Source organism: Nothoprocta perdicaria, unplaced genomic scaffold (assembly GCF_003342845.1).
Source record: "Nothoprocta perdicaria isolate Ctin4 unplaced genomic scaffold, notPer1 scaffold_29, whole genome shotgun sequence".
NCBI lineage: Eukaryota > Metazoa > Chordata > Aves > Tinamiformes > Tinamidae > Nothoprocta > Nothoprocta perdicaria.
Window position 1 is genome coordinate 406,560 of NW_020455521.1, and position 27,113 is coordinate 433,672.

At 35.8% G+C, this 27,113-nt stretch overlaps 2 long non-coding RNA genes across 3 annotated transcripts in view; one reads left to right on the plus strand and one right to left on the minus strand.

The window, feature by feature from the left end:
- Positions 1-26,286, plus strand: part of LOC112949289 — a 50,604-nt gene extending 24,318 nt beyond the window's left edge. The window contains exon 2 of the long non-coding RNA XR_003249794.1: positions 26,179-26,286. This is a non-coding gene — a long non-coding RNA (uncharacterized LOC112949289). The remainder of the gene's footprint in view (positions 1-26,178) is intronic.
- On the minus strand, positions 9,654-19,984 carry LOC112949288. 2 transcript variants are annotated; one of them, XR_003249793.1, is made up of 4 exons: positions 19,828-19,984; positions 19,150-19,200; positions 15,639-15,741; positions 9,654-9,787 (listed from the first exon to the last, which is right to left on the minus strand). It is a non-coding gene; the product is annotated as an uncharacterized LOC112949288 (long non-coding RNA). The 2 variants fall into 2 exon arrangements; XR_003249792.1 differs by lacking the exon at positions 19,828-19,984 and adding an exon at positions 19,741-19,803.
- Positions 26,287-27,113: the final 827 nt, after the last annotated feature.

Below are 27,113 nucleotides of genomic sequence, written 5' to 3' on the forward strand. Positions count from 1 at the left end.
GACCTTTTCACTGACAAGCTTGGCCACTTCATAGTCTCAGAGTTATTCTCCATTCACCTAGTTTTGATTTCATTTACATGCTGTTAATACAGTTTAGATTGTTTTTCCATAACCATAACATCAAGTAAGTAGTGATTTTAAAGAAGGCAGTAGTTTAAAGATGTATTATAATGGTTTATGGCTTTGTATGTGTAGTTTCTGAACTTTTGCTTATTTAAATCTCTAAATCATTTTAGCTAACATAGAACTTCAGTCTTCAAGCTACACTCATCTTGCCTGCATGTAAGCAGTGGAAGCTGGTTATTTCTCTTAGAAACTGCCTGATTAGTCATACTTAGTACTTACACAATTTTACAAATGTCAGAAGCACCAGAGAAGTTGCTTAAAATATGAACCTCTGCTTGCTCTTACGTTGTCCTATTTGTCTTTCTACAAACCTTGATATACATCTAAGACTTTGAATTATAGGCCAATGAAGCAAGCAGGATATTTTTCATTAATTTAAATGTCCTTTAGATTAGATGTTTAGCAGAGGAAAGAGAATTCAAGTTTCCAATTTGTCTTACAATTATCTCTGTCATTTTTGAGTAATATATCTAACTATCTAACATTACACCTTTGCTGAAAGTGCTGMAGGAGCTTTTGCAATGCATATGTCACCCAATACTGCTTGCAAGCTCYGTTTACTGTCTAATCAACTAGTATGTGAAACAGTTATCCCATTTCTTTCCTGGACAAATGCTGACATTACTCATAAATGAGGAAAGAATGTAGGGCGACGTATCAGTGTGAACTGGAGCAGGATGCTAGTGTTCCTCAGGTGACAGAGAGTCCATGTTCTGCTGCTGCTAACTGCTTAAACCCACATCAAAATATCAAAGGAAGACCTAATTGTTAATGACTTTGTGGCAGAGAAAGAAAATGTCTTGAAAAAGGGCACCCTCTCCCTTGTAGGCCTTCTCCCTTTTTTATCCTAATGCTATCACCTGGAAAGGTTGCCAAAGTTAAGGGAAAACATGATGTTTTATGGTACAAATACAGATGAGAGCATTAAGGAAAGGAAAAAGTCCTTAGTCCTTAGGCTACTCAGCCTGTAGCTCCTCTATACTCAGAGCAGCGTATGCTGCATGGCAGTGGGAAATATTTAGACCTTCTTGCACTTACAGACACAGTTGTCTGCCATTAATCCCTATTTTCAATCAGCAAAACAGTGGATATTTCAAGAAGATGGAGAGACTCTGCAGAGTGGGATGACTCTGCATGAGATCTGTGGGGAGAGTTCAGCACACTCTGTTTTTAATACTGAAAARAAAGAGGTGCCTGCGGGGGCACAGAGAAGATTGAATATCAATAGGGAAAAGTTACTTTATTAGCAGCTCTTCACTGTAACAGAAGAAGAAAATTATTGAATTAAGAGGAAAAGGCAGTGACAGTAGTCCCTTAAGGGGTACAGCAACTGGTGTGAATGAGTCATGTCACTCAGGGGAACAGGAGTCCAGAGGTACATTCATTCTCTTCATCTTTACACAAAGAAGGCATAAAATACAGAAGAGAGATTACTCTGCAGAGATAGAAAAGAATACCAGAACCCACAGGAAAGGATATATTCTACAGAAAGGACAGTTCAGAGGAAAAATTGCTATCATCTAGTTGTTCTTTTTCTTTTATTATGGTACTTTATGGAAATGTAAGTGAGCAGTATAGTCTGCAAATTTAGCATCATACATAGTGTGAAGATTTAGAGTTGGAGATAACCTTGTTATCTTCCTCTGTCTTYCCGTGCTCATTTCAAATCTCATTAAAATGTGTCATGACTGGGGAAGAAAAAAAATCCTGCTTATACCTAGGTTCTTCTCTTGTTTCTTGAAGGATCTGGGTAGAGTTATGTACTTAAAAAATTGCTTTCATCTCTTTAAATTAACTTTTATGCTGCTTCTTCATCTATCTCCTCTATTCTTTCTGTGCTTACATTTATTATTGTGCTGTGAAGTTATCTTATTAGAGGGACAACGTTTATGGTCTGATGAAAGAGAAACTAGGCAAAGTGGATTGCTAGACAGCTATGGCTTCTAGTCACCCTGTGCCTAGAGCTTCAGGGGATCCCCTGCCATGTAGGCTAATGACAAAATTTGACTTTATTTTTGGCTTAGGTTTGCCTAGGTTTTGCCTCTTCTGTAAAGGGGACTTGTACGACCTATGCTTGATCCTGTTATATAATAAGAATTCACATATACCAGAGGGAAGTGGTTAGAAACTAGCTTAGACAGACGTGAGATTCAGGCTGCATTAGAATGATGCTTTTCTGAGTCAGTAGTGAAAAAAAAACATGGTCACGGCTGCAGTGTTAGTTCGAGCTGTGAATGCTGCTGCAGGAAGGCTAGATTGTGTTGGCAACTGGATACATTTTCTTTTTTTTTGATGCACTGAGACAAGGGAGAAATTAAAAAGCAAGTCCTGTTTTTAATGTACATATGAATGGGAAAGTACTTTGTACTTTAAATATCCTTCAGGAAGTTCTAGGGGAACGATGTTACATTTTGTGCTAGGTGATGCCAATTTTATACTTTAAGTCCAAATAGCATAATGAGTGCTAAAATATTTGCAGTTTTAATCCATGCATAAGGATGCTTATTCCAAAAAAGCAAGACGGAGATTTTTCCTTATCTACAGACTGATCTTTAATTCACAGAATCATCTGAATCTTGTGATCATTTATAGAGTGTACTTACATGCTTTTTTTTTTTTTTTTTCAGTGTTAGACTATATATCTTCTACAACTAAAGGTTACGTAGTTTTTTTTTTTCTCTTTAGAATTTCCTTAAAGCTTTTTGCAATGATGAACTGTAGGGTGCACCTGACTTTAGTAGCAAGACACTGAATTTTGCAAGCTGCTTGCCTGGTTGGTTGGATATTTCTGTTTTCTTGCTGCCCTTGTCCTCACAAAATGGTGTATTCTTTAAGTGCTGGCATCTCTTTAGATTCAGTACATGAAGCCTAACATATATATCCAAGGTCATCTAATTTCACAGTCTTGCTCCGTTCTGGGGACATTTTGATCTGGTTGGCACAATTTGACTGATTTTGGAGACAACGTTGTCCTGCTGTTGCCTCAATGCATGCTATTATTCTCAAAAGAGAAGGAGTGACCTAAGTGAAGAGAGTCAGTCCCACCCAGGGTCTCTCTCTACTCAGAAAATGCACAAAGGAAGAAGTCAACAAGTGTTGAAAAAAGAGAAAATTTCTTTGCAGAGAGGCAGAAGAAAGAAGGGCTCTAACGGCAAATTCCTCTCCACTCTTTACAAAGACCATCCCCAAAAGTGTCACTCTGACACTTATTTCCTTCCCAGGTTTTGACATCACCAGCCAAAAGAGCCCTTTGGCACTCTGTTAACTGCCAAATATTCTGTCCCTTTCACTTTTCAACAGCSTCTGCAAATGTTTAATATGGCACTGCAAAATGACTGGTAAAAAATTCAACAGCATTATTTACTGTGGCACTTTGATGTTTTATTGAACGAAACCATCTGCTTGGGAATGTTTTCCAACATTCTGGGCAAGATCTAGAATTTACAGCTGCAATACAGCTCATCCGGGGGAGTTTCGCTACAGAAATGCCACCCAGTGTATCATAAATATATGAGGCTCTGGAAAAAGAGGAATTATGAGGAAGCTATTTCCTGCCCTCCCATGAACATGGCCAACTGACTTCTTGATGGGGAAGGTTCAGAATAGTCATGATTTTTTTTTTTTCTTTCCAGGCCGATGGCAATATCGTGTATGCTCTGTACATTTGTGACTGATTTCTTAACTGAGTTATAGACATCAGTGGTTTACATGCAGCTGATGGCAAAATGCATTGTAGAGTGGATTTATGGGCCTCCTAGTAAGACCAGGAGGTCTTACCAGACAGAAGATGTAACCAGGTGATATTGTCATTCACTTCTCTATTGCACTAAAAGAAATAGAATGAGAGGAATAAATTTTAGCTTATTTTCAGCCTCTGAGTTACTTGTTGCTTTGAGGCAAAACAGGAGGCAGCTGTTRATAAAAGTCTGAAAAAGGTCAGAATAAACCCCTGAGTCTACTGTAGTTGTAAGSGTGTATATTAGGACAGAACTGAATCAGCTATATGTAAATACTCAACTGTTCCTTGATTTGCAGTTGCAGCCTTGGTCTTCCTCAACTAAGTGAAATAGCATTGAACAGTTTTCTGACAATTTCTTGGACATGTGAGAATAATAAGAGAGAGTTGGGCCTGTTCAGCCTGAAGAAGAGACTGCTGAAGGGTGATCCGATAAGTGTATACAAATACTTCAAGGGAGGGAGTGAGGAGGATGGGGCCAGCCTCTTTTCAGTGGTGGCCACTGATAGAACTAGAGGAAAGAGCCACAAACTGAAGCACCAAAAGTTCTGCATGAACTTAAGGAAAGACAATGAGGGTGACAGGGCACTGGAACAGACTGCCAAGAGATGTTGTGGAGTCTCCTCTGGAGATCCTCAAAACTCCCTTGGATGCAATCCTGTGCCATGTGCTCTAAGTGATCCTGCATGTGCAGGGGGGTTGGACTAGATGGTCCCTAAAGGTTCCTTCCAACCTGAAGGATTCCATGATTCTGTGATAAGGAACAAAAACTCTGAGCTGGAGTTCTGGCAATTTTCCTTAATTTCCGTTTTATTCTCTGTTCAAGCAAGGTCTTTTCTGAACAGTTGTCTGAAAATATGCTGTCTAAGGATTTTAAAGAGACCAATCATAGAGTTTTTATCTGACTATGCCCTAGTTAAATTGACAGGACTCAGCATTCTGTGCAATGAAATGAACACAGTCTCAGAGTCCTCTGCTTTCAGAAACTCATCTGTATTTAAGACAAAGGATTATAAATTCCGACTCAGAAAATTCCTTTGACTCAAATCCCTTGCAAAACACCTTAGCCATGAAGGCCTTAGCCACACAGCCTATTTCCTGCTGACTTGCAATAACCTAGCAGATTAGGAAAAACAAATGCTATGCTATCTATCCTGAATAGGCTGCAAACCAGCAGTGTTTAGCTGATAGATAGTAAAGTCACACACATACCGCTGGATCTGCAGAACTAATTCTGAAGAAAATTGGTTCGGGCTGAGAGATCAAGCGTTTCCCGGTGAAAAAGATTTATAAAAGAGCAACATGAAGACATAACAGTGTCCTGGCCCTGAAGTTAACAGTGACAACAGTAACGACTGGTAGCTTTTATGTAAGTTTTGTTATCAGCAGAAGAATTAAAAGAACTCCTACTCTTCCAGTTCTATGCTGGACAAAACTCACATGCAGCATGAGACTGAGTCTCTCTAGGAAGGTTTGTGCAAGGACTTGTCCCGTATAAGATAAAGCCAGAGGTTATAGAAGCATAAAAAAAATTGCTATGTTAGGCTTCTGCTCAGAGCATGGCTAATTTTGAATCCACAATCTGGTTGTTCAGGGCTTGTCCAGCTTGGAAAATTTATGAGGATGATGATTACACTGTGTCTCTGGGCACGCAGCAACCCTTCCCCTGGCCCAGTCCTTCTGGAGTCTGACACCAAGGTGACTTGTTAGGACAGAGATGTCAGAATCCGTGACAGCACATCAAACCATTTTAACAAAAGTAATAGGATGTTTTGATAACTGGAAAAAATTACTTTTATTACTTTTTTTTTTCTTGAGTGGACCTGACAACTTAATCTCTGAGTCTGAAGTTTACAATTTGAATTAGAAATGATATTACCCTTAAAATTTCTTGCACATTTTTAATACAATTAAATTAGTATATGCTTAATTTTAGAGATTTTTAAAGACTTGATAAAAAAGAAATGCAACTTTTATCAGCTGTTCTAATTTTCCACAGCCTCTCTAGCTGGGAAACATGAACAAGAGCAAGATCATACTCGTACTCAAATCTACCTATATCCTTCCTCAGGCTTAGATTTCTTAAAATGATGGCAAGGTTCAGAAGTGTTGGTCGTGGGCAAATATGTGTTAAAGGCTTAGGAAATCTGACGCTCTACTCAAATTTACCTGCACTTTCATCCTTTTTTACTATCAGCTCTTTTTGTTGGGTTTAAAGAAAGAGCATGTCTAAAGAAAGGCAGCATTTTAGGGTGCAGGATATTAGTTTGAACAAAATATCTGCAGAATGATAGTAGTAGGATATGTATAGCATACATTTTTGGATACTTTAACAAGATAAGACAGAAATTGTGTTAGAAAGTAGTGCTTGAATACCTGAGCAAATAGGTCTGTAGTTGTTTTGAGCCATATTGAACTAATTTGTTAGAAAAACACAGTAGTAGGCATAATGTTTCAGAGACAAATGTAAAATTGACAAAATTCCTTTAAAATATGCTTAAGTGTAATTAAGAAACAACTGAAAAAAAAAAGAGAGATTCAGTTTAGTAGCAAAAACACTGAAAACAGAATTTGACTGTATGTGCATACACACAGAAAAAGTACTTCAATCAAATTATACCTATAGAGATATAAAGATGTGATAACATTACTGATAACATAGGAACACTTAACAAGTCTTTAATCTAAACAACCAGATATTACAATACTCTGGAATGTAAGACTTAAGCTGCAGCACCTAAMAAATCTGAATCTCTCATTTTGAACACGTTTTTATTTTTAAACAGAGCTGCTAGAAATATTTTCCTAAATCTTTATGCATCTTAGGTAATTAACTTATATTTGTTTACTTTAAAATAACAACAAAACCTCACCTAATGAATAACAAAATCTAAATATGAATAAAAACACTATAAAACGTATTAATATATTTTTTCAAGACAGAACTATGTGTGTTTTAAGTTGGTATACATATTTCATGAACCTAATACAAAAAAAAAAGTATACCTATGAAACATGACTGTATTTTCAAATTGTATCTAAATCATTCTTTTCTTATTCAATGTGTTAAGAATGATTGCCTAGAGTTTACTAGAGTTTCCTTTAAAAAGCAGTATAAGTCAGTATAATGTGATACAACAGAAAACAGCATCAGGATGTATACTTAGTCAAACTGAAAATGGATGGCAGAACAATTTTGGAGATAAAATGGTCTTCATATTAATGGAAGGATATCTCCAGTGACCAACATTCATGCTTTGTTACAGAAATACCAGAAATACCTTTTTTTTTTTTTTTTAAATCAGTTCAGCAATCAGCACATGCAGTTCATGCCAAAGACAGCTCCTAATTGCTCCTCTCAGGTGGACAGACAGATGGGTCTTGAGAAAGCAGAATGATGCAACTCCTATAATAATTTTAAACAGTTGTATCAGGGCTCAACCCAGCTCCATGATTGGGAAGTTTCACTTTTCATCTTTCTTCATCTCAGTCATATTTTACAGAAGACTTTCCCATCTTTCTCTAYGCCAGGAGTAAAGACTTGAAAGATTGCAGTTTTACAAAGCTGGACACAACTTAYATATATTTTAGATATAACTTTATAATTTAGATATATTTTTCCSCTTACTTACTGGCAACCCCTGTAAGGTCGGATCTGGAAAGTTCATTAACAATTTTTTTGAGTTTTTACATTACTGCATTTGAGTTTATTGTACATGCAAAAACAGRAATAAGCTCGCCACTTGAAAAACAGACAAGATACAATAATATTTTCTTTATCATTACTCTTCCAGCCATCTTGGCTGCCATTAAGTTATCATGGGAAAGTGAAACCCATTTTGCTACTGGTCTGGATTCTTATAAATAGCTCCTTGCTTCTGCTAAGCTCATGTACCCCAGAGGAAAAACAGTTTCGGTTTCATTGTGGACCTAAGATTTTTGTCTATCTCAGTATTTGGTAAATTTGACTGCATACACAGCTCTCCACAGGCAACTGCTGCAAAGTAGTTAATGGCAAAATAAAGACCTACAGATGCTGGTGAAAGAAAAGGGGAACTAAATTATTACACCATTTTGACTCCTGTCTTGAAGTCTTGAAGTTTCCAAAATTCTGGTCACTAGCAAGGTCTTTTAAGTCAGCACTTGAGCTCTCTTTCAAGTAGGTGAGTTCAAAATCTCGGAAATATCTCTCTGCCTTAGCTTTATAAGAGTGAAGACAATCTGTGCTTACATTATTCTTTCCTAGTAAACATTTTTCAAGAAATATTGAGATGAGGAAATTCAGGGGTTGTTGGGAAATAACTAATGGGCTGACATTCTTTTAAGCCATAAATCATATCTCAGTGATAGAGATGGTTGGGTTAGTTGTGCTTTGGTAAAACTACAGATATTCTTTATGGCTTTGAATAACATAAATGCAAAGAATGGATCTAGTATTAGTAGCCCTTTTTATCATCCTCATGTGAAGTATGCAAACTGAGGCCAACTCATAGAGAAGCATAAACATATTTCCCTTAAAATTCACTTTGAAATTGAAGAATAATTCATAAATCTTGAAAAGAATCTCCTGTGCTAGAGGAATCATGAATCAGGTAGCTTGAAGTGCACTAAAGTCATCAGTCAAAAAAAATACCAGACTGCTGCCTCATCTATTGCTGCCTTCTGTGCTTTCAGCCTTAAATGCATAAATGGACAATCAAAATATGTGTATTCAGGTTTGTTTCAGAATAAAAAGCACCAGCCATTCACAAGAATATTTCATCACTGCCACAGACATTAGAAGCCATTAGGCTCAGCATACAAGTGGCTCAGAATCTATCACCTTTTTATTTTTTTCTCTGTTAGAAAGATATTTATTCAAAGCAAATGCGTTACAGGAAAATCTCCCTGTCTGCCTGGCTTCCCCTTGGCGTTACCACTGATGATAGAAAACATAATTATATGGGCCATGGAAAATGTTTGCTTTTTCTAAAGATCATTAAGTTTTATTAATGTTATTTTTCAAAAGCATTAATTCCTGAAACAAGTAGCATGTACAAGTAAACTTGGACTAGCTTCGTTTTCTATTTTTTTTTTGGTTGCAGCTGTCAGGGGCAAAGACTATATACGAGCAAGTGCTTCTGTTGAGGTGACAGTGTGTGAAGCATGAAATTTAGCTGGATGTGGGATGTTAGATTGTGTCCCTCCACATTATTTACTCTCTGCATTGAAGCATTAGAGAGAAGTTGTGGGCTGAAGGGTTGTTCAGGAATGAGCTCATGGTAAATGCATCCATTACTGAGGAACACTCACTCTCTTGCTCACATACACTAGCTTATCAATGCACAGGAAACTCCAGTGAAAMCAATTTTAATAGACTTTTTTTCTACTACCTTAGATACAACTTCTATATACATATATAGAAACACATACGAAATATTTACTATTACCACCCACCTTCTAACCTCATAAAAATACGTAAGGGACTTTTAAAGATTATTGCCTTTCCAGCCTTATGGACATATCTTGGGACAAGTCAGGCATTTAAATATAAAAGACTGGTTCCTCATCTTTAATTTCATGTTATCCCTATTTCTGGCTCCTAATGAGTCATTAGATTCAAAAAATGATAGCAATCATTATCATAATTGGATATGTATTTCATTTTGGCCATCAGCTAGAACTCAATATTTTGGTGATTGTATTGAGACACCTAAAARGGACAAGATGAGAGAGCAAGAATACACCAACCCAATATTCAGGCATGACCAAGATCTTGCTGTACAGTAGGAGGAGCTAGATAGCTCTGCTGGCTCCTCAGTACTGAAGAAGCACTGAAGCTGACACATGGTTGATTTGTCCTCTCRTTGCTTGCATTTTTCAGTCACGCTGTCTGTATTTTAGCTGCTGCTGGGGTGTTTGGTGTTCACGTTGGAGTATTCTCTCCTGAAACATGAAAAGTCATCAGTTTTAGAGAATGTACTTTACTGACGGCATATTAGGAGGAATAGATAGTTGATAGGGTTAAGTTTGCTCTTGATTCTTTTGTTTTATTTCTGTCATCTTAAGGATTTAATTTCTTGTTCTAGTCTCTGTCTTTACAGTTTTATCGATTGCCACAAAATTCCTGGCATTCTTACCTCACTTGCCATGAATGAACTGTATATCTTTCAGGTTTAGTTCTCCCTATTGTWCTGCACAGAGTAACATTAACAAATGTTTTAATTAATATGATGAAGGCAGAGTGAAATCAGGATCCTGCTAGTAAGGGCTTTGCATGTAACATTTTTTGAGAAATTATGATTAGAAACCATAAATCAAAGTCTATGCACAAAACTATAAATAGAAAAAAGGGGAAATGGTTGTCTCCAAAAATAGATCTCTTAGATATAGTCATGAATGATGGTCATGAAATGAACACTGGATTTTCTTGTACTTGGCCATTATTAAAAGGTGTATTAGCAAGATGATTATCTTGTCATTGTAAGCTGCCTTTCATAAAGCAGTGCATTTTTTWAAAAAAACACCCTTATATAATGAGAACACAAGCCAGAAACAAAGCCTTTTTTTTTGTACTGGTGATGTAGGTGATCAGTCAGCCATTCTGTATTTAGTGGACATATCAGTTTTAYATCCAATTCCTTTGAAAGTGCCATTCCATTCTTTGGGGTAATAGAGTACTTGGCTTTCCAAATCTACAGATTTAAGAGAACAGAATTGACCTTAGACCGAAAAGGAGAAAAGATTGTAAGTCAGTTTTTGAATATATACATTTAAAATAAAGTTTTCAAAAGAGCAGTTTCCTACCTAATACATATACCTGACAGGAGCTCAGAAACAAGATTATCCTATCCTTTGCCTCAATGATGTGTCAAGAATGTCATGTATTCATCATGAGACATTTGCTGGCAAAAGTCTGAGGGAACTGCAGCATTAGTTCTGAATTTCCTACTTCTTGGCATTTGAATTATACCATTTGGACATTATTCAAAATCCTCTGACGCAGATACAGCAGGTCCCATCCAGTGAAATGAGATAGGTGAAAATCTACTGACAGAAGAAAAAGGGACCTAAAATGTTTGATTACAGTGAYGTGTAGCTGCTTCAGTCATTACAGTGTCAGAGCAAGGTTATGAGACATTTCCATTTTTAACAATGTTAATGAAGGGCCTGATGTCCTTATTAAATTACAGTCCAATAGATTTGTCAGTCTTAAAGATCTCACCTTTTTTGCTTAGAGAAATCCACAGTAATGGGATCTATCTTGGAAGTTAAACTGAATGCTGCTAGTAATATCAGTACTAATAATATAARTTGTACAACTTGTCTAGAATCCTTGTCTAGGATTTTAAAGTGCAACACTGTCACTGGCTGAAAGATTCTGAAGCAAAGAAGCAAGTCAGTGGGCATTTGTCCTGTATTATGATCCTGGAATAAATGACCGTGCAAAATGTATATATCAGAATCCAAAAAATCTGATCYTACGTAGGATAAAAACTGCTCTTACTTTTAAGAAATTTTAGAAATTATTGATTTTACATTATTATAAATTCTTCCCAAAATTCATAAATTCTGAGGTCTTGTAAGCATTCGTGGTACATTTTTGTCTTGCAGTTTATGTGCATATTCATTCACATGTAACCCTTCATGCATTACAGAAAACTACCTGCAGAAAAACAATAGCAGGAACAGAAGTGAGAATTTACACTTTCTCATCCTGCTTAGTTCAGYGAGAACATTGTGATAGTTTTACACTCGTATAACAAAAAGATGACATCTCTAACCATTTTGTTATGATTTATAAAAATTATTATCAGCATGTTAAATAAGTACAAATCACGCTTAAATACCTTTTGGAATGTCTACATGTATTTAACCAGCTTATTTAAACTACTAACTGTTCAAGTCTAACTGAAAGCCAACAATTAATATAGTATACACTATCTTAAATCTACACTGATTTTTTTTTCTAAGTTTCAACATATGAATTACCAATCTTAACACTGCACAATGTTTTCTAATAATAAATTTCATGAACTGCAATAGAACCTGTAGAGGACAATATTTTATGGGCAGGAGTGGCCTATTCAGTTTTTCCATTTTCCAGTTCACATTTCATACTATATGTGTTTAATACTGGTTAAATAAAAAGCCAAATATTATTCTGAAACTACTTTAGGACAAAGATAAATTATTTCCAAATGCACAAGTTGTTTCAGCCAAGATTATAATCCATAATCTTTAACAACCTGCAAACCTTTAAAGTGTCCATAGTCAAAGTATGTTTTCAAATAACTTTTATGCATCATAACAGTCTACTTAAGTCAATTAATGCATAACTGTTGTAGGTTACAAAGCAATTTTTAATATCAAATATTAAAGTAATAAGAAATGATTAGACACACATTTTTCTTAGAACTGACTGTTGAAAATTTCTCCAGATACAGTTTGATTTTTCTCTGATTTTTCTCCTTTTTTTTTTGTCTGATTTTTCTCTCTTTTTTGTTGTGTAGTTTCATGGAGGTGTATACGTATTTTTTTTTTCTGTTCTTTTCTTTATAGACACTAGTGAAGTTGAACTACAGCATGCCTTAAAGATAAAATGACTAGGATGATAAAAGGCAGAATGGTTTCCTACTACAACTATGCTTTTAATGTCTAGTTAAAGTAATGTCAGCCCATTAGTGAGGCTAGAGTACATCTTCACCACCTCATAAAAGCAAATCTCTTTACCTAAGAGCTCCATTTAGTAAGGTACATCTGGGGAAAAAAAAAAAATCAAAAGATTGTCATCTTAAGAGCACAGAATTGAGCTACATATTACCGTGTATTTTTGATTTCCTTTTTCTGTGTTTAAACTTGTCTATTTACCTATAGAATTCATTTTCAGATAGAAAATAGTATAGAATACTATAATCTTTATATACATCCACTTCAAACATATTATAAACCAAATTATACTTATGTCTATGTTTTGTATTTGTTATTTTTATGCAACTGTGTACAAATACATAAGCCAATGAAGATGAGGAGCATATTTTAGATTTACCAGTAGAATTTAGCCATGGGGCTTTGACATTTGATCTTTGAATAATGCAAAAGGCGGAGAGGCGTCACAAAAGCCAACATGCTGAATGCGAAGATAACCAGAAGGAAATGCAGATGAGAGGATTTCTGGTTTACCTTTGTATGTCTGAAGGACTTAGATGTCTAACTCTGCACTGGAGATAGATACTTACTTTAATTTGAGTTTTACAGCCCATATCTTCTCCTAAAATTAGAATCATAACTCTTGCAGGGACATTTGATTCCTACCRCTGTACCACTGCTACACCACTTCATAATTCTTTCCTGTAGTATAACCTTTCATATATTATTCCTTGGAAAAAAAAATCTGCTTCAAAAGTGATCAGATGTCAAGTAAGAACTACTTGAAGAAGAAAAATTTGAGAAGTACAACAGTCACAGTAAATTTTCCTTACAGGTATCATAAATTGTGCATGCTGCTATTGTATGTTGTAGTTTCCAACTGGGTGATATCTTATACCGYCTTTCTATGTGAACATAGATCTTTCTTATTTGTATTTTCGGAGTAACTGCTTGCATGTCACTAAGATGAAGATATGAGTTCTGCACAACAAGAATATATCTGGGAGATTAAATACATAATTTTACGTCATTTTTCACATGTTTTTGAGATCAGAATTTCAGAATAGCAACTATTTTATGATCTAAATAATATATTTTTTGAATATTATCAGGTTTCTAAATATACTATGTAAATAGATACACTACATATAAATAGGTACATCATTGCATCTTTTTCTGTAGTTTATATTTGTTTAAATGTCATTTTATTCTTTCATTAATTTAGTTTCACTCSCAGTGAAGCATCCATAATTTATTTCCCATATGGCTTTAAGAACCATGTTCATACCTGAGTATATGTTGATTTCATCAATCCACATATACTCTCTATTAAAAGCTGCAGAGTAAAGACAGGTCACAGTTACACTACACRACATTGATGATGAGTTTGGTTCAGCATGTAAGCAAGTACCGTATTGCAAGACAATACCATATTGTTCTATGAAAGGGACATGTCACTAACTGATGATCTAAAACTCCTTGAATATTTAAGCAGTAGCCATCATGATAAAAAAATAAATAAAATAAATAAACAAATAAATAAACCAAAAAACCCTTAATACCTATTATTTGTTAATAAATTCAAGAACAAAAGGCCTATATTTTGGCAATGTGTTGAATTTAGCAATAAAGTTTATGCAACATTATCCTCATAATAATAAAAGGTGCTTAGAATTCAGTCCCATGAACATTTCTATTAACTCATAAAAAAAAATTTTTTGCTAATGTCTTCCTGAGCATGGCAGATCAGAATCAAGCCCACTGCCATTAAGATCTGACAGTGTGCTATGCTTATTTAGCAAGCTATACCAATAACATATTTAAACTATTTTCACATCAGCATTTTATTTTCTTTCTTCATTTTGTACCTTTTTCTTTTTTTTTTCCCCCATTTAATGGCTCTATCTAGGAGCCCTGGTACCTCTCATCTCCCTATAAGCCATAAGCATATGGATCACCAGTGCACTGGTTGAATACAATCATTCTGGGGCCTTCATTTCTTCTGCATGCTGTTAACAAGAACAAAATAAATTTTGAGAAAAAGAATAAAAAGTGCAGTCAAAACACTGTACTCATATTCTTTTAGACATACAACGTTTCTGCCTAAAACCACAGCCACTATAGCAGTAAGTTTTAAGCACTTAAGAATTTGGAATTATGGGAATGTATTTCTAGCAAAATAAAGAAACCCATAGTACAAAATGAAATTGATGGCTTTTTTTAAAGTATTTTTAAATGGTTTCTGTGAGGAGGGCACTTATTTTCATTTACAAATAGCAAGCACTTTGAGTTCTAATTACTCATGATTATTATAAAGGCTTTCTAAAATAAGATGTAATAGTTTAGACCAGCAGTTTAAAGAGCTGCTTGATAAGTTGAAATGAAAAGTGAGAGTATGAAAAATACATTTCATTACTGCCTGCTGCCTCAGTATCTTGGGGCACTATGTTTCCAGGGAAAAATATTGCAAATAAAGTAGCCCGCAGAGCAGTTTTATGGCAGATATTTTCCCTGGGTGAATATAGCAATTTGACAACAGTTTCTTCCACATATATGCCTGTTGAATTGCAYCACATTTGAATGTCACTTAGTGAAGGAAATGAAGAATTGCAAGACAGGGCTGAGTCTCGGTGGATGTTAGAAAACAGGAGTGCTGGCAAGGAAGCAGTTATTCATTTGCAATAAATGGGGAGCATGGTATGGCAGACAGATTGGATTCCTGCTTTTGGGGAAGACCAGTAAAATATCACAGACATGATGCTGTCACAACTACAACTCCAGCTCGTTTAAGCAATAGCAAGATTGGGTATTTAGTGGTACAAGCTATATAAAAGACTTTTGATTYCCTCGGCTCTCCAGCATTATGCAGAACATTGTGGGGAAGAGACCAGCAAGGAAATTGCTGTTTCTGCATTGGTTAGGGACTGCAGCTGCTTCCTTTACTCTAGAGTTACTTATAGATTGYTAGGACTCTATTCTCACAGAGTTTTCCCAAGAAACAGCACTGCAGCCTTTAAAATCTGTTCAATGGTTAGTGGCAGACATGATCTTTCCCTCTCTTGAGTTACAGCAAGGAGAAACAGTCCTCCCCTCCCAGCCTTTCGGGTAGTGGAGACTCCAAGTATCCCATGGGTAGGGGAAAACCCACCTGAGGTCTTTTTAATGTCGCTTCCCACCATAATGCTTCCATTCCACCAACTCAAGTGCTCTCATATCCAACCCTCTGCCTAGTAATTCCAGGCCTTTATGAGCTGTGGAAAGAGAACAGAAGGAAATCAGCTTAACTTTCATTTTAGACCTTAWAAACTCAATAGAGAGCTATATTGTACATTGGAAATAGACTATTTAACCTGAACATTGGCAAACCAAGTGCTTCTAAGAGGGAAGGTTGGAACAAGTTTGCTCTCTAGGTGTGTTTTGTACAGTTCTTTTTGTACTTAAAGACAACACTAGCTGAATGCTGCTTAGTTAGTGGTCCCTACATGAAATTCCTGTGATCTGCAGCTAGTAAAACAAACAATCAAAYAAAATACTTATATAATACTTACATAATTAAGGTCTATTTCTCTTTCTCCTCTCTCCAGAAGATTGATAGACCAGGGACTAAACACAAATGAAAATACTAGAAGAAAAAGAATTGACCAAAACTGTGTTTCTGTCAAAACAGTAAGAGTAGACTAAAAAATTACTTCTGGTGTTGGAAGAAGTCATTTTAGGTGGACAACTTGGAAAGGAAACTGAGAAGGGGGCCTGGAAGTATGGCCAAGGTGCCAAGAATTGCGGAACTGTGACAGTATAATGCAGTAGAAACATCAAACAGAATAAATGCAACTCTTCTTCTCCTTCTGGAGTGTAGGTAACTGCAAAAGGCTAAACGTTGTTATTCAGTGGAAATTGATGCTACATTTCTTTAGTTGGTGTTTACTTACTGCCTCTGCATGTCTCTGGTTGTCATACATTTTTATAAGCACAATCATAATTGCAAATAAATTACAAAAGAAAAATATATTAAGAAATGTGAACAGGCTCTGAGAAAGCATTGGGTAAAGTCTGTATGAGAATAGAGACAGGACCACCTGGGAAAAAGGGGGATTATGCAGTAAATATTTTCTTGTAGTTGTCATGTTTATGCAYTGGTTTTATTGCTGCTAATCAAAGAGTTCTGGGTGCTTGTGTGTTYGAGACAAGAATCTTGCTACTGCGACAAATATAGCTCTGCCTGCATGTGCTGAATATATTCCAAACAGATGTCCTATTGCACAGTTAGAATAACTGACTAACCAAATGGGATTCTAACAAYTCCCCATCAGCTGAACTTAAACAAGAGAAGTACTCTAATTTTTTTTTTTTTTAAGTGCATCTGAAACACCTTCTCAACACCATTGAGAAATTCCATACAGTGTCATGATTTCAGGAAATTACCCTGTAATAATTTTTTTAATGTTTTAGCTGCAATAATTTTTAATAGTGAAATTTTTAGTAGTGAAAAATCCCTGTGGATCATGACAGTTGTGAATGCAGATTTTTGAGCCTAACTGAAAGGAATTTCATTTTAGTCAGTATCATGTCTGCTTCTGTTTGGTTAACTGTTTCTTTTCTTTGAGATTTATTTGTTTTTACTAAATTGGCATGGGTCTCTGAAATGATATGAGGCTTAAATAATAGGCTCTTAAAGAAATGATACATCTCCTATAACAGCAAAAAATATTTGTGTGTTGGGGCATACTTTCTTGTCCACCTTACAGATAGAACCACACTCTCCCAAATTTTGTCATTTCTTAAATAAAATATTAATTTTTTGATAAMTGTAACTCTCCATAAATAATTAAATAGAGCTTTTTATGGAGTGGAATATCAAGATAAAAATTTCTCTATTACCTAGAAATATGTGTTTATACTAGCAATTTCACTTCCATCCAATTTTATCAGAGGACCCCAGCCTCCTGATTTTGGAGGAGCAAACCTCTCCTTCAATCTCAAACTTTTCACCAAGATCTGCTCCAGAAGACTCTACAGACAAGCACATCAGGAAACTGTTCAGATCCTCCTATCTGAGACAGCCTTCCAGCACTATGTTCAACACACCTGTATGTTCACACGTCCTTGCCATCTCTCTTTCCTAAAAACCTTGCATGCAGATGAAGATCCCGTTCTTGCACATTTAGGCTATAGAGCATAATACGCCTATGACTTTTTGTAAACTTAGAAGGGGGAAAAAKWAAAAAAAACTAAAAAACACCAAATGTGACCCACAAGAAACCCCTCAGCCCAAGAAATCCAGCTGGATCCAAAGGACACTCTCCCAGGCCAGTGAGAACACAGGCCAGTTGGCTCAGGGGCTGTAGTTCTATCTACAAAGCTTTACCAAAAAGACAACGAGACAACCAGACCATATTACAACTCCCCTGAAAATGAATTACAGTTACACAGAGCAATGTGTCCCACTGTAGATAGCTGGCTGCTTACACTATACTATTTTCTCTATACTTACTGATCTTAAATCACAATAAAGAATAGAAGAAAATACATATTYTCCTGGAGTTTCACAGCCAGTCAGGTCTTTTGCATAGACAAATTTGCACTTTTGACCAGACAGGAATTACATGGTAGAAACAGGAAGGGTAGTCATTTATATGCTTGTTCAGCGTGGATGCCTGCACCACATCTTGACACATCAAATAGACAGTCCATCAGACACCACTCGTGGGAGATAGACGTACATGCAGACAAAGGCAATTTAAAAAAAAAAAAGTAAAAAAAAAACCACACAGAACTGGGACATGTGGACTGTATGTTTAGCTTCTGAAAAGAAAACACATTGAAGAGGACTGGCATCAGTTTACAGAATGCAACTTGGGTGAAACACTGTCCCAACCTTTTGTTTTGGAGATGATATGTATAGATACGAACATGAAATTTCTCGGTCTACACCAAGTAAACACACTTCAGGTGCAGGGAAATGTTTTGCAGGAAATGGAAATATATTTGCGGGATTGGAAATAGTCTCTCTACATATTTTGTAGAAAATTTTAAAAACTAGGATGATTTCTTTCAGAACAAAGTGGATTAATGCATAATCCTCACACTGAAGAGCAAGCAGCAGATACATCCATGTCTTTAGATGAATGAATGTCACAGAATTCCACAAGAAAGGCGTGCAAATAGTGTAATATCTAACTAGAGAGAATTTTTAATCTCTTTTCATATGTACATTCCTTCATTTATACATTCCTTCATTACAAAGGATAAACTTAATTTAATGATGTATGTCTTAAGTTATGTTTTAGTTAACCAAATAATATCATACTGAATATATTAAGAAATAATCATTACTCAAAACAAGCTTTCAACCCTGTGTTAACACAACTGTTGTTCTTTTTTTTTTCCATAGTACAAAAAACTTTCTATTAAAAACATATATTGATGGTTTAAGTTTTAATTTAAGATGCAATTATTTTTCATATTTGCCAAAAGTACTCTTTTTCCTTACAGTAGCAGTGAAAAGATTGTGACGGAGTGGATGTGGGGACTCAGCCAGGCTCTTAGAGAAATATAGTTCATTTATATGATAGCAGATCTAACCAGAAAAGCAAGTGATTAGGAAAGTCTTAACAGAATAAAATAAAACTAAAAAAATTTCCACGTTCCAAATGACTTACCAAATCCCCAGTCAATTACACCGATGCAACTCTTCTAAAATCTATGTGGTTCTACCAGATTAACAAAAAGAAAAATGTCACTCATTATAAACAAAATCTATATAGATTTTGGCAGATCTCTGGGGGAGAAAATTCCCTGTAGATTTTTATTGTTCTTAGTACTAATTTATAAGATACTACCCAGTGTTGTCCATAAAGAATAAATATATCCCACAATAGATTTTTTTCTTAATTATGTCACATACTTTCACTAACAAAATGAAGATCTCACAGGGCTACAGCAATAAGATAATGGCTTAGCTGCTATACAAACCAGCTCTCTGCACATGGCTTTCTATGGGAGAGCTCATGCAACAGGGTGCAAAACAGCACTTAGCAAAGGAAAATGCATCATAAAATTAGATGCTTAAATAATCTCTTCTATGTTAAAACACAAAGGAGGAATTGTATTGAAACAAAGTATCAGGAATTTTATAAGCTAAAGAAAAACTATATCTAAAGTATACTTCTGTATTTATATGGATATATACCCATGAAAGTTTTATCTTTGTGAGTTAAGATGTGCCAGAAGAAARCATTTGAAATACTCACATAACACAGACAAAATACTTAATAGCTGGATGATTCCTATTTCTTGAATGGGCAAAGAGGAAGGGTACAAGGATGCCTCTGTCATACSTTTCGTAGAGACTGAAGCCAATAAAGTACCTGCAACATCTTGAACACTGCCCCTGCTCCCTTTTAGCACAATGCAAWGCACTGCCATCTACTTTTAAGACTCAGGTAACAGAAAAAATAACAAAGTTTTAGGAAAACAAGCACCTAGCACTCAGCAGGCAAACCAGGGGTATGCAGAGYGTCTCTTTTTAGCTGGGAGTATTGCAGGTGCATTCTGTTGGTAGACTAGGAAGATGAGGAAGCAAGTGTGCCTCATTGAGGTTAAATGACTTAATTCTCCTCCCCCTTACACATGTTTATATTTCCATTACTCTGTTTGCTAATGTGTAGTTTTCAATTGTGGTTCGTTTAAACCAAAGGAACACCAGACCTGTTTCTGTTTGTATAGCCTGGAGACACTCAGTTTACACTTTGTCTTAATGATGCTGGCTCTCTCTCTTCAAACTAAATAGAGAAATGAGCCGAAATTATTACTTCGCACTTCATTCCCAAAGAATTCCAGTAGTTGAGGGCTTCTTGGAGATGACCTACTAGACAGCTCTTCTCACGCGACCTGTCTACCAAGACCCAATACAAATTAACTATCCCACTTGTAGTCTTCTCTGATAGATAATGCAGAGGCCAGTCATGAAAACCACTGCCATAACACTTAATCCTACTTCCATTAGAAACCACTGTTTTGCTACTGATTCCAAAGCTATTCTTTCAGGACCAGCATGACAAGTGAAGCAACACAAAGTGTGTGACTACCACGACTGAAATGACTGCATGCTTGATATTGCTTCCACTTGATATTTTTTCACACTCAACTTTTCACTGAAGAACACACCAGCAAAYAAAAATTCTCAGTCCCAAACATAATGAAAATGCTTACCAGTCTCAAGTGGCCAGATAAGCTGAGTACTTTGTTTTTTAGTTCAAGTGTCAGCTTGTTTTCAATCACTGTCAAACACTCTGTCACATGGGTTGCCCATTATGTGAGCTACAAGATGAAATGTTTCAATACATAAAAGTAAGGTGAATGATTTTCTAATATTTATCTTTGAAATCATCAAAGTGCTTCTCATGATCACTGTGTTTGCTTATAGCCATTACGTTTTAAATTTCCCCTTATCTTCTTTTTTTCTCATACTAATGTACATACATTTGAAAGTGAAGACATTACTAACAGAAACAAACCTTAAAGACTTCTTTCTCCCACACTTTTATCTCCATTTTGCTAAATAAATGCACTTCAATGGCAACAAATTAGCAATGCCCTTTATGTAGTGAGCTCATGAAACAAACAGGACCTATTCCTTTTTTTTTTTTTTTTTTTTTTTTACATTTTATCTTTTTCTTTACCTCTTAGAGTGACGCTCTGAAGGAATTTTGTTTGATCTAAGTACTGACTGGCAGTGCACTGATTACCTCAATAGCAGCACTCTGAGGATTCCTTAGAATTCCTTAGCATTTCATAGGGAAATGGTTTTCCTCTGGATTCTTCTTTTTTTTTTTTTTTTTTTCCACCTCCTCGCCTTCATTTTTCCCTCCCTGTTTGTTTATGACTACATGAAAAATAACAGCTCAAGGCTTTCACAGTCCATTATTTACAGGCTGTTGTTGAATGTAACCTCTAAACTAACTCTTAGGTATCCTCTGAGGCACTGAAATACCGTTCCAGTACCATTGGAAGACATTCAGATTTTATTTAGGCAAGTGTTCAGTGTTAAAGTTCCTGACTATCCCTTCAGACATCTGTACAAACTTTTTTATATTCTTGTCTTTAATAAAATATGTATTTTATATTGGATTAGAGAATATTTCTAGATAGATATTCAAGTATGCCTTTCAAAATATAGATTCTTCTCCTTTATATGTAAATATTTATTTCCAAAGATTTCCAAAGAGAAAATAAGCTGGTATCCAACATTAATTTGTTTATTCTTATGTACTATTAGTGCCTCACACTAATTATTATTGAAGCAGCTGCTAGGAGGTAGTGACAAATATGACTAACATGACCATTTCATGTTAGTCTTCATGAATCTTTTGATTCATAGATCAATTTATTTTTTGGCTTAACTGAACATACATTTTTGCAAGTCAGAAAATGGTTTTCTGACTGTCTTTAGTTTGATCATTTTAATAGGAGATGAGAAATAGAAATTATGAAATACARTCTCAAAAGAGCTGACCTAAGCTCTTTCTGGTTTATAGTAAAACATATATCGGCACTTCTGAAATGTCTAGACACAATATAGAACCTTTCTGTCCATGGAAGGATTAATATAGTACAAGGGAGTCAGAATAAACACTTAATTCTATTTATAGAAAAAAGAGGTCTTTGACTGACTCCCTGCCTAAAGTTAAATTTCATCTTAGCTGCGGACACTCCATTAAATATTGTATTGGCCCATTGTCCAAAGCCCCAGAGGCATGTTAAAATGCAGGGGAATTCAAAAGAGTGCAAAGACAAATGTGCATTTTGTATCTTTCAGCCAAAGAACAGGACAAATCATTTCATTAGACCTGTTCATGCAGATTTTCCCTGGCAACCCTGTACAGTAAGAGGTTGCTTTTAGTGTTTTAGCTTTAAAATAATGAAAACAGGACCTAAAAAGAACAGAAGCATTTTGATACTGGAATAACCAATTATTACATTTGTTAAATTATCAGTTATAAGATTGCAGTGCTAAGGTGTTAATTGTTAAAATAGTTCATTTCAGAAAAGTCAGACTATCTTACAGGTAAGCTGGGTGTTATTCCAAAAGATCAGACCTACTGTAAGCATGATGAATAAATTGAGGGCTTTTCTCTCAGTTAAGTTCTGGCTTTCCTAGACCATTGTTTTATAATGGGCTTTCTATTTCCTCTGTTGACCTTATATTGGTCTATAGTCTCTTTTTATATGAAATATTTCAAGGCTTTGAAATATACACAGAAAGGTCAGCCAAACAACTTTAACCTTTGCCCAGTAAGAACGTAGAAATATGTCAGATAAATACTGACATAAACATAAAGACAGCRGGGTCATAAACTTGACCTGATGGTATGCTGTACCCTCTGGAGGAGAGATATAATGTGACCACAGTGGAATATAATGTAATTCAATTCCTAATATGTTGTAATGATCAACTAGTTGCAGCAATACTCATTTCATGCAGAAATTTTGTTAATAAAATGAATGCAGGTTCATTAAAATTTAATATGTTTTACTCTTATTAGCAGGCAAAATTAAAAGTTAAAAATATGAGATTATTTTTATTTTAAGTAAAGGAAGTCATCATTTTCTATTTTTATTTTAAGTAAAGGAAGGCATCGTATTTCACCTTCCTTAAGACAAATAATCAGTCTGTTTCTTTTGACATTTGCTGTTAAAACTAGAAACAAATATGAACCAATTTAATTAGGATTTCACTGAAGAAAACGAAAGTAGCCGATAAAAATTACATATACTGTAATTCCAATATGATTGTACACTTGGTAAAATGGCTCTTCCTTATTTCTAGATGCAAAACTTTAATTTTCCCAAAGTGTTTTTATTCCTACAGATAAAAAAGGAGGAAGAAATTTACTATGTACCTCTTATACTCAGGCCTCAACCCATTAATTTTCCAAGTTCTTGGGAAATCTGTGCTRCACCGTTCCCTATGCAGGAGCAGCTGGTTCTATGTGCATAGATGATTTTAAAACTTTGGTAGTGCTGTTCTGGGGCTCTGTGATGAGCCCTGTTTGAACTGCATTTGAAACAGACATAGTGAAAATCTGTGTATTTTGGCTGAGGGACCAAATGGATCCACAGCTATTCCTGCARGTGACTTCCTTCTGCTTACTAGACATGATACCCTCACGACCCTGCCCACTGAACGCTGTCCTTGGAGAAATCTGCTGGTAAAACCAGCCTGACATAACCCCAGAATGAACTCTGGTTTACTTGGCAGAAGCATGCCTATTTCTTTCAAAGTTTCATTTAACGGAACAGATAAAGATGTGCAAATACTCTTCCCTGTATTTGCCAAGTATTTTAAGCTGCTATGTGAACCTCACTTAACACGTTCTCTCCCAAGGAGCGAGCTCCAGGCTGGGCACTGCCAGGCAGACTGGGATGCCTGCTGAGCATCCCCGCTCCTTCTTGCCCTTGCATGGCAGTGCCAGTAGAGCAAGACCTTCATGGACAGACATTTTCTGTACAATCAAAATAAAAAAGCATGATTAAAACTGTGGTTGCTCTGTGGCTGTTTTTGGGCAGACTGTTTCTTATTCAGATAGGCTCTTCTCCTTTCTTGTCAGGTTTCCTTAATACATGTTTTAGTAAGTAAGCTATTCTAAGCAAGCACATAGCCTCATGTACAATACCTTTAGCAAAGAACAGAAGCATTTGCAGTTTGACAGTGAGGAAAACCACTGCAATTACTGTGATATGCTCAAATAGTATCTTTTACCTGTATAAATAGGTTCCTAGCAGAGTCTTCCAAGTTGCTTAATTATTCACTGGTTGGTATCTGATGCCGGCAACAAAGGAGGCTCAAAGAACAGATATTAAACCTAATATGCTCAGTAATTGGGTTTTAGCACAGAATCTGCAGGTTAGTTCGATGTGAGAAAATGTTTCCAATCCTTGTACTGTACTGGGGACAGGTGAGTGCTCTTCTTTTTTCTTATTAAAGAAACCTTTCAGTGTCTTCCTCAGAGATCACAGAGCCTGCAGAAAGTGCATTTAACTAYTAGCTAACTGCTAACCTGGAACAGTCTGACAAAACAGGGAGAGACCTTGATGAGCGAAAGTATATAGGTCTGTCTTTTTTGAGAAAGACGGTTGTAAAGAATGGAGAACTCTAAAAGGCAAAAGAAGTTATATCACTTGGGCTTTTTCCCAGCTCAAATGCAGGCTGGAGATGACTTTCATCATCTGATGAGGACTAGCCCATGATTAACCCAAGGCATGGCTGCTGGTAACTGCCTAGGTCTTCATTTGACTGCTTGCAGGGCTCTGAGTTGCAGATGTTCTTCCTAATTTTGGGGGAGAGCTAACAGATACTGYATTTTATTGCTCGCTTTTAAAGGCTGAGAAATCCCTTGTGAAAGACTGGTGGGAAATGTGTTTGTGTGCTAAAGCACAGAAGTGAAAATAAGTGATGACTATCAAATAGATCAGTCTACGGAAAGSTTATTTGTAAGAGTTATGACCAGTTCTTTGGTCCAACTTACTCTTATGAGAGTATAATTCCTCTTATGAGAGTAATGACCTTATTTCAAATATAAATTGAAATATGAATAGTTGAATAGTTTAGACTATTTGCATTATTTCTGTTTGCAGAATATGCTCAGACAAGGTATGTCTGCAGGGAAATTGTAACACACTGTCAGTCTCTAAAGCTGGTTAGTGTTAATGTTTTGCGTATTGGAGATTTTTACTCCCAGAAGACAGACATCCTAYGTGGTGCTTCAGCTTGAAACAGAGATTCAAAAAATGTACTGGTATAGAAATTGCCTCAACAGTGACTAGGCTTTTCGGTTGATATTACAGCCAAGCTCTCTACACAAATGGCATGATCAGTCTTAACACCAGATGGTCATTTTTTCTATTTTTGTAATAGCTTGCTCACTCTGCTTAGTCCTTGATGCTTTTGGGGTGTTTTAAGGTAGCACACTGATGTGGAAGTTTTCTCCTAAAATGGAGTGCTGCTTTTGAGGGGGTTTATTTTTCATCAGTTTGTTTTATCAGAAATATTAACATTGCATATTTTCAGAACAGGGCAACACTTTAATAATACTGGGGGACCGGACATCTACTTCTCATCTCTATCTTCTCCCAGTGACAGATTCCTTTTACTTCTTTTTCTTCCCTTTTAAGGGAACATTAGCAATTAATGATGGTGCTGAATAAGTAGGTTACTTGATGGAAACAATAACTGCAGGAAGTCAAAGACTATGCCAGCTTTCTATTTTCCTCCTCAAGATTCATCATGTGACAATCCTAAAATAACTTCCACTTGCTTTATGTTCCTTGGCAGCTATCCATGCGTACTGGACATTTAGGCACTTCAGTTCTGCCCTGAGTTTTACTCTAGAAATGTCTTTCAAGTTATATATTCTTTCTTCCTGTCATGTCATAGAAGGTGGAATTCAAAAGCATCTCATCATACAAGAAAAGTAAAGTTTCCCATGGAGAGAATGGGAAATGAGAATAATCATTTATTCTAATCCTATACTTTAGAGACTTTTAGACTAGTCTTTTTTTTTTTTTTCKCCCTTAATATCTTCTGTAGACATAAAATGGCTCACAAATATGATGCTCAGAGTTAATATCTTTAAAATTATATCCACTCCATTATTTAACATTATTTTTTAAACAATTTTTTTAATCAGGTTTCATCTGTTCCTGGTCCCATAGYAAGACTTGGTGGCAGTGAACATGTTCTTAACAGCCCTCTCTGAATGGTGGCAGAAGCATTTGTGTGGGAAGCTTTCGATTCTCATCTTCTTAAAGAGATGACATTGGCTGGGATGGGAATAAGAGCTTTGTGCCCTCTTCTGTGCAATGTAAGAGCATTTTACTCTCTGTGGATCTGTCTTTAYGCTGATATAAAATATTTATGGTGGTTTTGGCATCAATCTGAAAACAAATGGAGTTTTAAGTCAGGAATAGCAGACCCTAATACCTGTAGCTTTTCTGCAGAGGAGTGGAGGAAATGCACCATATGRCACATGATTTTACATATACTATAGTTTTGTGGCAGAAGAGAGAATACAGAAGATCTGAAACGACAGCTTTTATTTGCTGAGGCATATATATATATGCAGTTTGAAAGACTTTCTTTGTATATGACTATTGGTCATTTAACTCCGAAGAGTTATAAAGTCAGAAAGGTCAAGATAAGGTCTTTTTCAATTCCCAAACCAAACAGACTAATGCTTCTTGAAGAGTAAGTGTGAAATTTTAACTAGTTTCATCAATATGAACAAGAAGAAAAATGTATAAAGTAGCCTACTTCTCTCAGATTCCAAACTAATTCCATTTATGATATTTTTAAAACTCTGATTTCAAAATACAACATATATTAAACTGGTGTCTGCAACGGTTTTTCGAAAAGGAGAGAGTAGTTTTAAGTACCATATAAATTAAGTAGATTTGAGCTACATAATTATTTCATATTCTAAGAATAACTTATAATTAATTAAATGTCAATGTAATTTGGAGTGATTTTAGCTCAAGTGTGTGGCATTCATACTGTTCTATGCAGTTTTTGAAGGCATAAAATTTGAAATATACTTAGAAGCGCTATTAGGTTGAAGTGATATCC